We start from the raw sequence: 15,008 nt of genomic DNA, 5'->3' as shown, positions 1-15,008 counted from the left end.
CAAATCAACTGCCAAGTAACCCACCAAATGCAATTTATCCAGTTCTCCTTACAGTTCCTGGAGGTCCTGAAATCTTGAAGTCACTGGTCATTTTCCCACAGTGATACTTTGTGACTCCATCAAGCATTAGAATCTGCCTGTACAAAAGGGACAGGCATAAGAATGTAGTGGCCTGAGCGTCATGTAGTCGTTGATGGCAACAGTCCTGAAAGCAGAGTAACAATTAGGTAAGGGCTTGAGTGAGTAAATTAACAACAAAAGAGCAGATTACAGTATAGTCTATTCTCATTAAAAACAATGTGTGCATAAATGATGTATATAAAAATCACGTATGTAATAATGTGGAAAGTCTATGTTACCTTATTTCAGGAATAGTAGACTTTTTATATTCTTCTTTTTTATTTTTAATATATTTCTTAAATATTATTAGCTTTTATAATAAGAAAAAATGGGAACTTATAATTCCCATTATAAGTTCGAAGAAAGCCAAAACACAGCAGCCAGCTCCCATCTGCAGGCCACAGCATCGACAGAAGCCAGGAACGAGTACAGGGTACCAGATGTCATGAGCTTCTTTCATTTCATTCGGCAGAACTCTGATTGGAAAAATTATTGCTGAGTATTCCAAGCTCAGTGTGTGTCCTATTGATTTTTATTATCATTGCATAAAATGTCTCAGAGATAATAGACAGCTGAGAAAAAGAGTAGATTTCTTCCCCCTATGCAAGGTGGAAATCAATTCCCAATTGTCTTTTGTTCATAAATGACATATTCAATTTAGTGGTAATATGCCTCCTGACTGTTAGCCAATATTGTCAGCAATAAAATAAATTAACATGAAATTTTCTTTCTAGATATTCCATAATACTCCAACACCATATACAAATGCTTGTCCTCAAATGACAAAATATTTATTGAATGTGTTAATGAAACCCCAAATATCCAGTTCTCTAAGGGAATGAATTATACTAAATAAGCAATGATCCAAATGATAGGGATATTACCCTTCATATACTTAATATTTCTTTGACAGCTTTTAATGGTGATTGTGTATTTCTCTGACTTTGTAGGCCATTATATGAACTATGATATAAACATTACTGATATATAGACTAACTTTTGTGATGTTCTATAGATGTAGAAATTTAAGCCATCTGCCCTAACCGGTTTGGCTCAGTGGATAGAGCATCGGCCTGCGGACTGAAAGGACCCAGGTTCTATTCTGATCAAGGGCATGTACCTTGGTTAAGGGCACATCCCCAGTAGGGGGTATGCAGGAGGCAGCTGATCGATGTTTCTCTCATCGATGTTTCTAACTCTCTATCCCTCTCCTTTCCTCTCTGTAAAGAATCAATAAAATATTTTTTTAAAAAAAATTTAGGCCATTAGATAGAATACATATTGACCCCAGACACCTGCTTTATTGGGGAAAATGTTATCATTTCATTGTTCCTAGTTATTATTTGTACCTCTCTTTTAAATGTGCAGAACTAGATCTGAATAATCTCCATAGCACAGATAGTTTTCTGAATATAAACAGGAAATTTCAGAAAATTATCTCTATGACTGCTGCCATTAATAATCTTTGTAGTATTATAGTTTTCACAATAGTTTTCAACATATTTATCATTAAAACAATGTACCATGACCTCTTCTTTATTAGTTTGATCTCATCTTCTTTGTCATTGTACCTCATCTGTAGATAGCTTAAAGAGAGAAAGGTATTTGGGCAGAGGAGATGAGCTAAGTTTTAGGAGCCTTGGCAGATGTTGAGGATATCAGCATATGTGCAGGAAAAAAACACGCAGAAAAATTGATGCAGTACTTACAAAGGTAATTCAGTTAGAAGGAAAATTAATTGTTTTGGACAGAATTCTGGGGAAAGCCTGTGATAAGAAGATGCCCAACCGTGAAAATAGATGAAGGAAAAACTACAAGTAAAGACCTCCTACAAATCCTGAGGGAGAGTAATTTTATGAAATCAACAACCATATAGTTAATGAAGTTTCACTCTAAAACAGTTCACATTTCCCCCACTTTTTCATAAAAATGTTCTAAAGTTGCCTGGCCAGTGGCTGAGCATCAACCTATGAACAAGGTCATGATTTGATTCCCAGACAGGGCACATGCCCGGGTTCCAGGCTTGATCCCCAGTGTGGGTTGTGCAGGAGGCAGCCAATCAATGATTCTCTCTCATCATTGATGTTTCTATCTCTCTTTTCCTCTCCCTTCCTCTATGAAATCAATAAAAATAAATTTTTTTAAAAATGTTCTAAAGTCATTTTAATTGAATTTATTGAGATGACATTGGTTAACAAAACCATACAGGTTTCAAGTGTACAAATCAAAACATCTGCATACAGCATCGTGTGGTCAACCACCAAAGTCAAGTCTCTTTACATCCCCATTCATCCCCCCTCTGTCCACTTCTGCCTCCCTCATCCCCCTTTCCCTCTGGCTAAAGTCATTTTAATTTACTTGAAGATATATAGTACTTAGCTGTCTCTTCATATGTATCCCCCACAGCACGTACTCTGCCATATTACAAGTATAAAGGACATTATCTGTTCTCCCAACAGTTTTGTACTTGTTTGTTTTGATATATTTTACTACTTTTGAATTGGTTATTGAGGTAAGACTTAAATTACTTGTTCTCCTAATACCTATCCAATCCCCGAAATCTTAGAGAAAATTATATGTGGTCTCACTTGGCATGTAAATTTTTTCCAGGAATCAAAAAGGAAACTGAGCATATGATGTATACATTCAACTGAACACCAGGATCAAACGTTTTAAAGAGACATTTCAAAGAAGAGATGGAAAGAATTCACCAAGTATTTGGCAGAGACCTGATTAGTGTTTGTTCAATGACCACTGAGGGTCCCCTCCCTCACCATTTTCCAGGCACTATGCAGTGTGCTGGGAAAGAAGGACAACGAGAACACAAGCCTAGAATCCTGTAGCTCACAGTTTGGAAAAGGCGTAGATAAGAGAGCAAGTCGTTACCGTAGTGGGCCAACATTCTAAGAAGCATACAAGATGCTATGAGAACTCAGAGGGAGAAAATGCCCCAAGTGATACTTTTGTATTAATCAAATTTCCAGCTTTAAAAGAACATGATTTAAAAATGAACACTTCATAAATTAAAATGAGACACTCTACTAAAACTCCTAATCGAGGGAAAAGATTCTGGTCTTTCTCCACTTGGTCATTAGTGTCCACATTAAGAAACATTTTGATTTGGTTTGGGTAGGTTCAGGTGTGAGTTTTTCTCTCACCTTCCTAAAAAATGCAATTTGGGTTGCAGTAACATTTAGAAAGAGAAGATGGTGTTTGTTTATGGAAGCAAATAACAGGACATCTGTTATTGTTATAAATTTTAGGAGATAAAATACTATTGAGAAAATGTAAGCTCTAGTTCTTGTAAATCAACAAAGATCATGTTTAAATATTATATATGCAGTTTCACCACATAAAAAACACAGAAAGATAATTTTCCAACTTCTCATGCTTTTTCTTCTTTACCCATGTGCAGAGCAAGTAAGAAAAGCCATTTTTTATGCATATTCTCCTTACAATGTGCAAATGAATCCTTTTCTTGGAAAATGACAATGCTTTATTTCCATGTTTTCTACTTTGTTATGGGGAAAATGGCTATCCTACAGATTTACATGCCATGCTCTGCTGCCCTATGCATATTCAACAAAGAATAAGAAGGTTTAAGAGAAGGAGAGGCAACCTTAACTCATGGGAACTCAAAATCAGAAGAGTGTTGCTAACATCAATTTCATTTGGATTCATAAAGGCAGTCTCCATAGCAACATCATTTTCACAAGACACAGAAATGCTGCATTTTATTTTGTTTTTTAGTGGAAAAGCAGAGGGTAAGATTATCATTTTTCCCCATATCCCATTTATCTTCTAGCCTCACACAGGCCCGATTACATTCAGAAGGAGCTTTATGGACATAAAAGACCGCTCCCTATTTAAGTGGAATAATGCTCTTATCTGAGTTTCTTATAGAAACATACAGTGTTAGAGGATTTGGGATCGATCTTCATTAAGCGACTCGTGAAATTAGAAACATATTATTTGACCCTAACTCTGAGAACTTGGGGTCTAGTTACCTAAACATGAATGTAAATCCAACAAAAGAACTCTTTTAAGAGTCCAATAAAATCCAATTTGTATGACCAAACAGCTTAGAAAAACATCTGTCCTCTCTCTGTGTTTTTGCACTTGCTTTGAGGATTAAATTTGGAAGGAGAATGGTTATAGTTTAAATAATTTTTCATGAATAAAATGTATTTATATTAATCCTTCAGGTATTTGTTGCTTTTAAAATATATTTTCTTTTCTTCATAAAAGATGATGGTGAAAGAGGAAATGTAGGGAATAATTGACAATAATTCTTTACTCACTAGGTTATTTAAAGGATTATCCTTAGAAAAAGTACTGGTTTTCAATTCTCTTCTCAGTACTCAAACACTGAATAATCTAACATCTCTGGTTGTAATGCTAAACTACATTTAATATTACAATTGTATTACAATCCTATAAATGCATTTAAAACTTTGGGGAGGGGAAAGTCTAAAATAAATGTTCACCCAAGAACCTGGAATAACTTCATTAGGAATAAATACCTATTTATTCAATAAACTAGAATAAATCTCTTTGGAGCTTTCATGGTCCATTGTCTACATCTGCATAATTAGGTGAGAGATTTTCTGATGTTTTTAAATCAATCACATCATGCATCTGGCAAACCAGAGTGATGTTAATGAAAATATTTTGTACTATCATTAAACAAGTAATTCTTTCATAATACATCCATTCCATATTGGAGGTTTATAAAATGCTTTGTATCTATTAAAATTACAAGATGCAGAAGAAAAAGCATGACATTCGAGTATATACATAGCATAGACATTAACAGTCCCCTCCAATACTAATTGTTTTATACCTTTTTGCTTTTGCTTGATAATGATGGAATTAATGCTGTGAAAATAAAATTATGGAATAGCTAGAGAAATGTACTTTTATACATTTTACTCAAATGTATAATATAAATTATATAACTTCTAGACAAAAAAGCTTTATGGGTAAGGTTTACATTTTCCAAAAAGACAAATTTACTTGTCCACGAAGAACATTTGGTTGATGGAAAAAACCTAGAGTCAAGATATAGCCAATTCTAATAAAACAGAGACAAATTGACAAATGACTAGAAACTCTAAACAGAAATAGAGCCATTAGAGTACATTAGTTCTTAAAGAACAATCAGTTTTAAAGATTATAAAAATATATTATGCAAATATATCAATATCTAATTTTGATGTTATCCTTATTTGAATATGGAATAATTATAAATGGTAATACTTATTATACTAAATATCAAAAGCCATCAAATATTATTTATCTTAATATATACATTAAATAAATGTAGCCTGCTAATTGCTACATCATTGTAGCATAATTTACCAATATTCTAGAATATTCTGTTAGCTTAATAATCTGTTTTCTTTTCCTTTAATCAATGTTTGCTATTTAAAATCCTCTAAGCACATATTTATTTTTTATGTTTTTATGTTTTTGAATCAAATAAAAACCTTTTTGTATCAAGCAGAAACTTTTTATTTCATTTACTTTTCTCTGCTGATATTTCTTACCTTATCCTTTTGTGCCAATGTCTATCATATTTCTAGCCACAAAACACTGTCAGAGACATTGAATCATAGAACAGACTTAAACTTCAGAGGGAAGGCAGGGGAGGAAGGGCGGGGAGTTTGAGGGGGTAAGAGAACAACCAAAAAACTTGTATGCTTATAAGCATAACCAATGGACACAGACAAAGGGGGTGGCGGTGAAGGCCTGGGCTGGGGAGTGGGAGCAGGCTGCGAGAGGACAATAGGGGAAAAGGGGACATATGTAATACTTTCAACAATAAAAAATTAATGAAAATAATACACACACAAAAATGCACTGTCAATACCAGCCTAACTTGTGGGTCCTCTGGGCCACTTTCTCAGTCTTCCTCTTATCTACCTGCCCTCTGACCCCCACAAAGCTTGCAGCAGCTTTTTTCATCCTGCCTGACACTGCACTGCATTCCTCTCGCCCTTTAAACAGCAAGGCAAATCTCATGTCTTCTGAAAAACTATTCCCAAATAACCTCAGTCATTCTTAAACCTACAGCAGAGTACTCACCTCTGGAACTTCTATAATGATTATATTCCTATATTTCTTCAGGCCTCATGCATACCTCCAACTTCCATTCATAGTGTTGAGTCTAGAGGACAAGGAGAGTAAATACGATTTCTGACAAATTAAGTGTATTTGAGTCACTATCGAGCTCCCAATTTATGAAGTATTTTCAAATTTCCCCCAAATGGCTGAATGTGGCACATCTACTCACAGCCAGTTTAGAATTTGGGAGGAACCATCTGTAAACTAGGACTTCTTCTCTTTCCTTTTTTTTTCTTAGTCAACAGGTGAATGGAACTCCCCAGGAAACTCTCGCCATGTGGGTGCTGGGACAGGCGGCAGTTGTGCCAAAGGATGTGCACTGGGAGTTGCCGGGGTCCAACCCCAGCAGGTCCAGGGGTCCCCAAAGGTGTGGACGGAGTCGGCGAAGAAGGAATGACACGGAGACAGTGTTCAGTTGATCAGCAGCCTAGCCAGGATCTCCAGCCAGGATCTCCAGCCAAGTTCTGGTCTGGATCTCCAGAGAGGTTCTGCTTAGGATCTCTAGCCAGGTTCTGTGTCCATGTTCTCTTGCTAGGTCCTCCAGGTTCTCCAGCCAGGTTCTGTAGCCATGTTCCCTCGCTAGGTTCTCCAGCCAGGTTCTGTCCAGGTTCTCCAGCCAGGTTCAGTCACCAAGTTCTAGTCAGGTTCTCTTGCCAATTTCTGTAGTCAGGTTCAGTCCAGGATCTTTTGCCATGTTCTCTCGCTAGGTTCTGTCTCTAGGTTCTGATGCCAGTTTCTGTCCAGGATCTTTTGCCATGTTCTCTCCAGCGAAGTTCTTCTGTCTCTAGTGAACGTTCTGTGTAGGTTCTGTGCCTCCTGGTTCTGTCTTCTAAGTTCTGTGTTCTAAGTTCTGTGTTCTAAGTTCTGTGTCTTGCTGTCTTGTTGCATTTGTATTTATACCAGTTGATTCAATCCTATCAATCTCTATTAAAAAGGTTAGGGCGTTTCTTATCTCCATTCCAGGGAGTAAAGATTATGTAGCTTAAGCATGATTGTTCATAGTTAAAGTGATTAATTACCCGCCTGGCACTTAGTTGAGGGGTTTTATTCCCTCCCTAACTTCAGGGGAAAATCCCTACCTGGGGAAACAACCTTTTTCAGAGAGGAGACCTTGGTTAAAACACATAGTGCCAAGAAGGTGAGCAAACATTTTAAGAACAGTATGCCACATATGCCAGGTCCCTTGAAACAGCAAGGATGGACTGGCTCCCGGCAGGGAGTGAGAAAAGCCTGCTCCCATTCCTCAGTGTGTGCCCTGGATCAGTTAGAGCCCCATCCAAAATATGTCACCTCCAGCTGATGGTAGTGCTGGGCGGGCCCTAATTTATGGACCGGTGGGTCAGATAACGCCCAGTTCCTCAAGAGCAACATGGTCCTCTCGTGTTACCATCAGGGACCCGGCCTCTACCTTCCAGTTCCCAGTACCAAGCCAAGAGAGGTTTCTTAAAAACAAAACAAAACAAAAAAGAGTTATTTGACTAAATAGGCAGGACGTTCCTCAGATATCCTAAAGAAAATGGCTTTCAAAAATTGTGACCTCAGAACTCGGTAAGAAATGCATTTTAATTTGTAAACCAGTACAACACACGAAGACCTTTAACAAAATGAATGCATTTAGTAAATGTTGCCTTACTATAAGCTATGTTCACTGATAGTTGCCTTTCTATTCTATTCTCTTCCATATTTTTTGAATGTTGCTCAAGACCTTGTGAATGGATTTCACAACTCACTAATGGGTCACCACACACAATTTTAAACATGCTGTCCTCAAGGCCTCACAATACTGTTCCTACTGGGATTCACTACAGGAACCATAGAACAATCCAATCAGCTATAAAAAGTTCAAGCCACATTGATTCTCCTGGTTCGAAAGGTCCAAATGGCAGAGCGGCTTGCCCTGCAGGGCCTGCTGAAGAAGCTTAAGCCCAGCAGCCCCACAGGGTCACCAGGAAGTGGGTCAGAGCAGCATCCCCAATGGGATACACATGGCCATCAAAATTAAAGGGGTCTGTGTAGCATTTTCCTTCTCTGTAATACAAGATGCAGCAGCTTGACCTTCCGTGTTGAGGAGATTTAACTACATGCTTTAGTAAGGAGAACGATATGTTTCAAATATCATCCAAAGGACACTTCTTATCAGTAGCCACCAGGCCTCCAGGGAAGAGGAAAGGTGAACCCCACTATGAGAAGCTGGAGGACAGAATGCACAGAGAAGTCTCCGCCTGACACACAGGGAAGTAGGTGAGACTTTCAGGGTCCCAGGTGGGGTCTGAGGGAAAAGAATGAACAGAAGGTGAGACGTTCATGTTCAGACTTATGTAATGGGTGAATCTGTGACAAACAGCCAGAGAAGTTGAGGAACCAACCCCAAAGCTGCAGGATTTTGTCTCCAACAGATCCTGGGGGAATTTTTATGGCACCTGACAAGAGGGTCACCTATGACCCTATGTGTTCCAGGGCGGAAATGGCAGATTGGCATCATGGGTTGGAAGAAGATACATTATCAAACCGATTTCTCTTAGATTTGAGGTTGGTGTGGTGGAAATTCCTAATTTTACATGGGTCTAAAGAAGGCAACAGATGATTGCTCACACTTGGACCAACTCTCCAGACTTTCAAATAAAATAAAATAAAATAAAATAAAATAAAATAAAATAAAATAAAATAAAATAAAATAAAATAAAATAAAATAACCCAGGAAGTCAAAAGAATCCGACAGAGGGGCAAACTTTGGGTCAACTTGCAAATGATTGGGAGGTAAAGGTGGCACTCAAGACTCCACTGAGTCCCCAGCTCCAGGATGCTCTGGAGGAAATATCCAGCTAGTGCCTGAAGACCGTCCAGTATGCCTCACAAGGACCCAGTAGCCAGAAGTCAGAGCTCCAGAAACCAGAACTGGGAGGACACACAGACCCCGGCATTAGCAGAGCATCCTGCTGTACCACAGTAGACACCACAGCAGGCACCCAGCTAGACAAGAGTCCCATGAGACTCCTGAGGACACATAACAATTCACATGTACATCTGGGTCCCTCCCCTTGTCCTCATGGGAGCATGAGAACTGTCTTCTCACTTGGGGCATAGGATAGGGAACAGAGAAAACAGGTCTGAAAGGGAGTTAGAATTTTTCTTGCCCTCGGTGGCAATGGAAAGTTGTTAGGCATTTTTGATCAATGATAGGAAGCCATGCAACTGTTATATTTTATAACATTTGAATTTATAAGAGTACCTAATTGATCTTACTACAGCTTTGGGCTGGATTTAGGTTAATGAAACCAACTGAAAGTCTGAAGTTGGGCACCACGAAGTGCCTGTGTAGGTTGAGCGACAGTGAATAAGAAAAGATTCATTTTCTTTGGTGGCAACATGAATATTGTTAATAGAAAACTTCTATCTACTCATTCAACAGGCAATGAAATGAGAGCTGGGTAATGTCACTATAAATCAAGTAATCCAACACTGAATTTTACAAATTATAAAAGGGGCCAAAGAAATAAAGCTTCTTGATCAATATTCCCCACAAAGAGCAAGCACTAGAATCCAACCTAGGACACTGTTTATTCCAAAATTTAACTAGCTTCCTTAAAGTCTCTTTTATGTATACACAACCTAGATTTGCAATTGGTGCATACATGTGGAAGAAAACATCTGCATATTAAGTTCCTATTCACTACACATCAACTGAAAAGGTGATGCAGGAGATAAGTGAAATACTTCAATAGCCTGCTTCTGCAGTATTCATGTATTATGTATGAGCAAGGAGGATATATAATTACCATTATAACCTCCAAGAGGGTACTAGAGAGTAAAAAGCATTTGTCATTAGGAGCTTCTGATATATAAGTAAAACACGCATCAGGGAGACAGATAATTATCTTGACAATGCAAATATGTAGCCACAGGTCTGAAGGCAGAAAGTTGCACTAAAGCAATAGATTTTATATAAAATGGCAATTATTTCATAAATAACAATACATTGTGCTTGCAACATATATCAAACCATATTCAGGTAAACCAAAATTCCGAGATTAACACCACAACGTTAAATACAGACATGTGGCCCTAGCTGCTTTGGCTTAGTGGATAGAGTGTCGGCCTGTGGACTGAAGGGTCGCAGGTTCAATTCAGGTCAAGGTCACATGCCTAGGAGGCAGCCAGTCAATGATTCTCTCTTATCATTGATGTTTCTATCTCCCTCTCCCTTCCTCTCTTAAATCAATAAAAATATATATTTTTTAAAAAATACACACACACACACACACACACACACACACACACAGAGAGAGACATGTGTATGAACTCTCATTTGTGCAAACTTCCTTTCAGACTAAAAATATAGTCCTAGATTCCAATCCATATATTTTGATCTTCGAAAGGGCAACATTACTACCTACTTCTGCTTCATTCATTTCCCTCTTTCACTATTTCACTTTCTGCAACACTTTCAGTTCTAAATAGCTTGTCTCAACCCCCTCTAGTGGACACTGGTTAGACACATGGATTTCCTTTCCAGACAAATGTGCTCCTTCCCAACAGTGAGCTTCTACTCCCCACTCTCCTCCATGTAGTTACCCTCCACAGAAGATCAAACTCACATCCCTTTACTAGGGACTCCAGGCATCCAATGGTTGACAGATTTAAGGATATGGAGGCCTGGGCTGCTTGGTCCTATTCGAATCAACTCTATAAGGCCAACCAGCTCCACCTACCTGTTAAGTTGGCAGACACCTACTTGTGGTTACAATACAATTCAGCCTCTCTCCCTGTCTAGTTCTACCTCCTTCACTCTCCCACAATGTTGATCCCAAGAGCATTCCCAACAGCAGCTTTCTGAACACTAAAGCCAGCCTCAGAGTCTGCCTTCTGGTAAACCTGTCCATAACAGCCATTCCTTGCCCTTAAATCCCAAACCCCTTAAGGGGCTGTTTTGTTCCCTCACAGCTACTATGACTCATACAAACAATTGCCTAAATAAGCATGGAATTATATTTATTATATACTAGAAGCCGAGTGCATAAAATTTGTGCAATTGGGGGTGGTGGTGGGGGTCCCTCAGCCCGGTCTGCACCCTCTCACAGTCCAGGAGCCCTCAGGAGATGTTCGACTGACAGCTTAGGCACAGGCAGCCAGCCTAAGCTGTCAGTCGGACATCCTTAGGCACTGCCATGGAGGCGGGAGAGGCTCCCACCACCGTTGCTGCACTAGTCAGCTGTGAGCCTGGCTCAGGGCTTCTGGTTGAGTGGTGCTCCCCTGTAGGAGTGCACTGACCATCAGGGGGCAGCTTCTGCATTAAGCATCTTCCCCCTGGTGCTCAGTGCACATCATAGCGACTGGTCATTCCACCGTTCAGTTGATTTGCATATTGGCCTTTTATTATAGAGTATATTTAGCCTTTTTTATTGTGGAAAAAAAAAACACACACACATACAAGAAGTTTACCCCACTACCAAACTTTTAAATAAGCAGTGCATATTGTTAACTATAGGGTGTTCCAAAAAATGTATACACACACTTTGAATAAGTATCAAGACAGTGTTTATTAAAATACATTTCATTTTCAAAATTGAGCTATCATCTGTTAGAGTGTGTGTACATTTTTGGGGTACCTCTGTATACAGCATTATTGTATAGCAGATCTCTGGAGCTTTTTTGACCTTGCATGACCCATTGCATATCAACTTGCCATTTCTCCCTCCTTCCAGCCCTTGGAAACCACCATTCTACTTTCTACTTGTATGAGTTTAAGTAGATTAGTCTCTCATATAAATGGAATCACACAATTTGTCTTTCTGTGATTGACTTATTTCAGTTAGCATAATGTCCTCCAGACTCATCCTTGTTGCTATATATGACTTATTTCAGTTAGCATAATGTCCTCCAGACTCATCCTTGTTGCTATATATGACAAGAAACTCCTTCTTTGTCAAGGCTGAAAAATATTATGTTATATGTGTAGACCACATTTACTTCATCAATCATCCATCTATAGGCACTTAGGTTGTTTCCACCTCTTGGCTACTTTGAATAGTTCTGTAGTCAACATGGAAGTGCAAATATCTCTTCAAGATCCTGTTTTTAATTTCTTTGGGACAAATACCCAGAAGTGCATTTTGTTATTAATTATCTTGTTCACAGATTAACCTTATATACAGGCCTTACTATCTTATTAATCAATTGAAAAATATATAATCATTTGGATTATGTTTACCATGTCATGATCTTTGCACATTATGCTGTTACATATCTTAGGAAATTAGGGTAGAGGATGTTATTTTACAGGGGTTTTATCTTGCCCAACATTAAGAGCATGAACTAGATAAACTTTTCACAACCTGTGGTTTGTGAATGACCAGCAGTGAGTCAAAGCATTCTAAAAAGTCCATGACAACACCCATTTCTGTCTTGTTAATCAATTCACAAAACAACATTTAATTTGTCTTTACAGTGGAACATGAAGTGAGCTGGTAGAGATTAGGTGAGTGGTCTGATATGCCCTTGAGCAATACTCATGGATCTGTGACTCATTTGTACCTTACTGAACACCATGGTAGTTTTGAGGGGTGTTGCATTTTAATTTTTTTTTACTACTTTTAATTTCAATCATACCCGGCGTGATGTTTACTCATTTTAGACCATTCATTAAAAGCAAGAAGCATAAGAAACATTTATTTTGAATTAAACATAATGAGAGGCATATAAAAAGGATGAAATCCAAAATTATGCTTTATGGTAATCTTTACTAGATCAAAATTCTTCACTATCACTTTAAAATGATTATTCGAGTTTAACAATCAATGTTAAAAAGATATAACCCAGGGATGAAATACCTCTAATTTGACTTTAGCCTTTGGAAATAATGATTACCTGAACTTACAGTGTATTTACAAAGTATGATTGAAATAATTTTAAATGGCCTATCCTATTTATCTAAAAACAAAACACAAAATTATGGGAAAAATTACAAGTCACAAGATATCCAAAAGCAGATAATGAAAGCTGCTTTTATATATTTTCCATAATATAGTCCATGCCATAGTATTCAAAGTTCCACATACATTCACTTCCAAAATAAAATACCTCATTTTTTATTATTTACTTTTTAAGTCACACTTTTTCTGTATAATTAATTTAAAATAAATTCACCAGTGGATGTGATTTAGGATTTGAATAAAATGCTAAAACTTGTTTTATGTGTCTTAAGAATAGTCATAAGAATGTACTATAATTTAACATATTCCACTAGTGTGTCTCAAGAGACACTGCTTCCCGGTCTAACTCAGTAGAGAGAATACATTTAGATAAAGCATCAGTGTTACATCTAAAAATGATTGGAAGGCAATTTAAATTTTTACTGCTGCTTTTGGAAAGCATTAAAGAGGGACTGTATTTTTAACTCTGAGCAAAATGTTTAAAAATCTCTTTATCTGAGACTCTCTTTCAATATCTTACACAACATGGCAAAGCCTGTTGCTCCCAATTCCCTTCTCTCTCCACTCAGCTCCCCCTAATTCTTTCTTCCTAAATTTTTGCAGTTGCTTCCATTGTCTTGCTCAACATATGTTTTTAAAAGAATAATAAAATAAAAAGACAACCTGGTAGCCACACAAGTAATTAAGTCCTCGTCTCATAATATGAAGGTGGGGAAAAAGCTGTGAAGTTCATATTCAATATGGTTTTATTTTTACAATTTTATTTTCTATTAATAATCTTTTAAAATTTCTGATGTATAATTATATTCTATTTTACATGTACAGTTCAATCTATTGTGACAAATATGCCCTCCTGTGTAACCAACACCAAAAATATGTAGACCATTTCCATTAGTCCATAAAGTGTCTTTAAACCCTTGTCAGGCAGTTCCCTACAATTAACAGAGATGACCCAGCATGATGATTTCTATCACCATTGTGTGATTTATTCATAGTTCCATGGAGCAGTATTTTGTTCCTTTTTATTGCTAAGTGGCATTCTGTTGCATGAGTATACCATTGTTTACCCTTGTTGAAGTGCATTGGGTTTTGTCCATTTGGGGCTCTTCTGCTACTTTGTGTTTAAGTGTATATATATATAAACACACAAACACTAGAGGCCCGGTGCCCAAAAATCTGTGCACTCAGGGGGGGTCCCTCAGCCCGACCTGTGCCCTCTTGCAGTCTGGGACCCCTTGGGGGATGATCATCTGCTGGCTTAGGCCCGCTCCCCGGGGGATTGGGCCTAAGCTGGCAGTCAGACATCCCTCTGGCAGCCTGGGAGCCCTCAGGGGATATCCACTTGCCAGCAGAAAGCAGGTCTAAGCTGCAGTTGGACATCCTTAGCGCTGCTGAGGAGGCAGAGAGGCTCCCATCACCACCGCTGGATTGGCAGCCATCAGCCTGGCTTGTGGCTGAGCAGAGCTCCCCCTGTGAGAACACACTGACCACCGGGGGCAGTTCCTGCATTGAGCATCTGCCCCTTGGTGGTCAGTGTGTGTGATAGTGACCAGTCATTCCCAGGTGTTCTGCTGTTAGGGTCAATTTGCATATTACCCTTTTATTATATAGGAGTGCCTGGCAAGCCTGGGTGAGGGGCTGATGGCTGTTTGCAGGCTGGCCATAGCCCCTTCAGGGTGGGGGGTCCTGCTGGGGTGCCTGGCCAGTCTGGGTGAGGGGCTGAGGGCCATTTTCAGGCTGGCTAAGCCCCCCAAGCCTCCTGCTTGCTCCAGCTCCATGGCTGCTGGCCGACATCTTGGTTGGGTTAATTTGCATATAGTCGCTCTGATTGGC

General features: G+C 38.6%; 1 long non-coding RNA gene across 2 annotated transcripts in view; it reads right to left on the bottom strand.

Annotated features, from left to right (window-relative positions):
• LOC118675283 overlaps positions 1–15,008 on the bottom strand; it is a 39,906-nt gene that overhangs the window by 14,031 nt on the left and 10,867 nt on the right. The window contains exons 1-3 of one of the 2 annotated variants that reach the window (XR_004973854.1): positions 6,416–6,567; positions 6,208–6,289; positions 53–205 (exon numbers count right to left, since the gene is read on the bottom strand). This is a non-coding gene — a long non-coding RNA (uncharacterized LOC118675283). Of the gene's footprint in view, positions 1–52; positions 206–6,207; positions 6,290–6,415; positions 6,568–15,008 lie in introns of those variants that run through there. The other variant, XR_004973855.1, reaches the window with a different exon arrangement.

Source organism: Myotis myotis, unplaced genomic scaffold (genome assembly GCF_014108235.1).
Source record: "Myotis myotis isolate mMyoMyo1 unplaced genomic scaffold, mMyoMyo1.p scaffold_m19_p_2, whole genome shotgun sequence".
Lineage (NCBI taxonomy): Eukaryota > Metazoa > Chordata > Mammalia > Chiroptera > Vespertilionidae > Myotis > Myotis myotis.
This window is presented reverse-complemented; position numbering and strand designations above follow the sequence as displayed.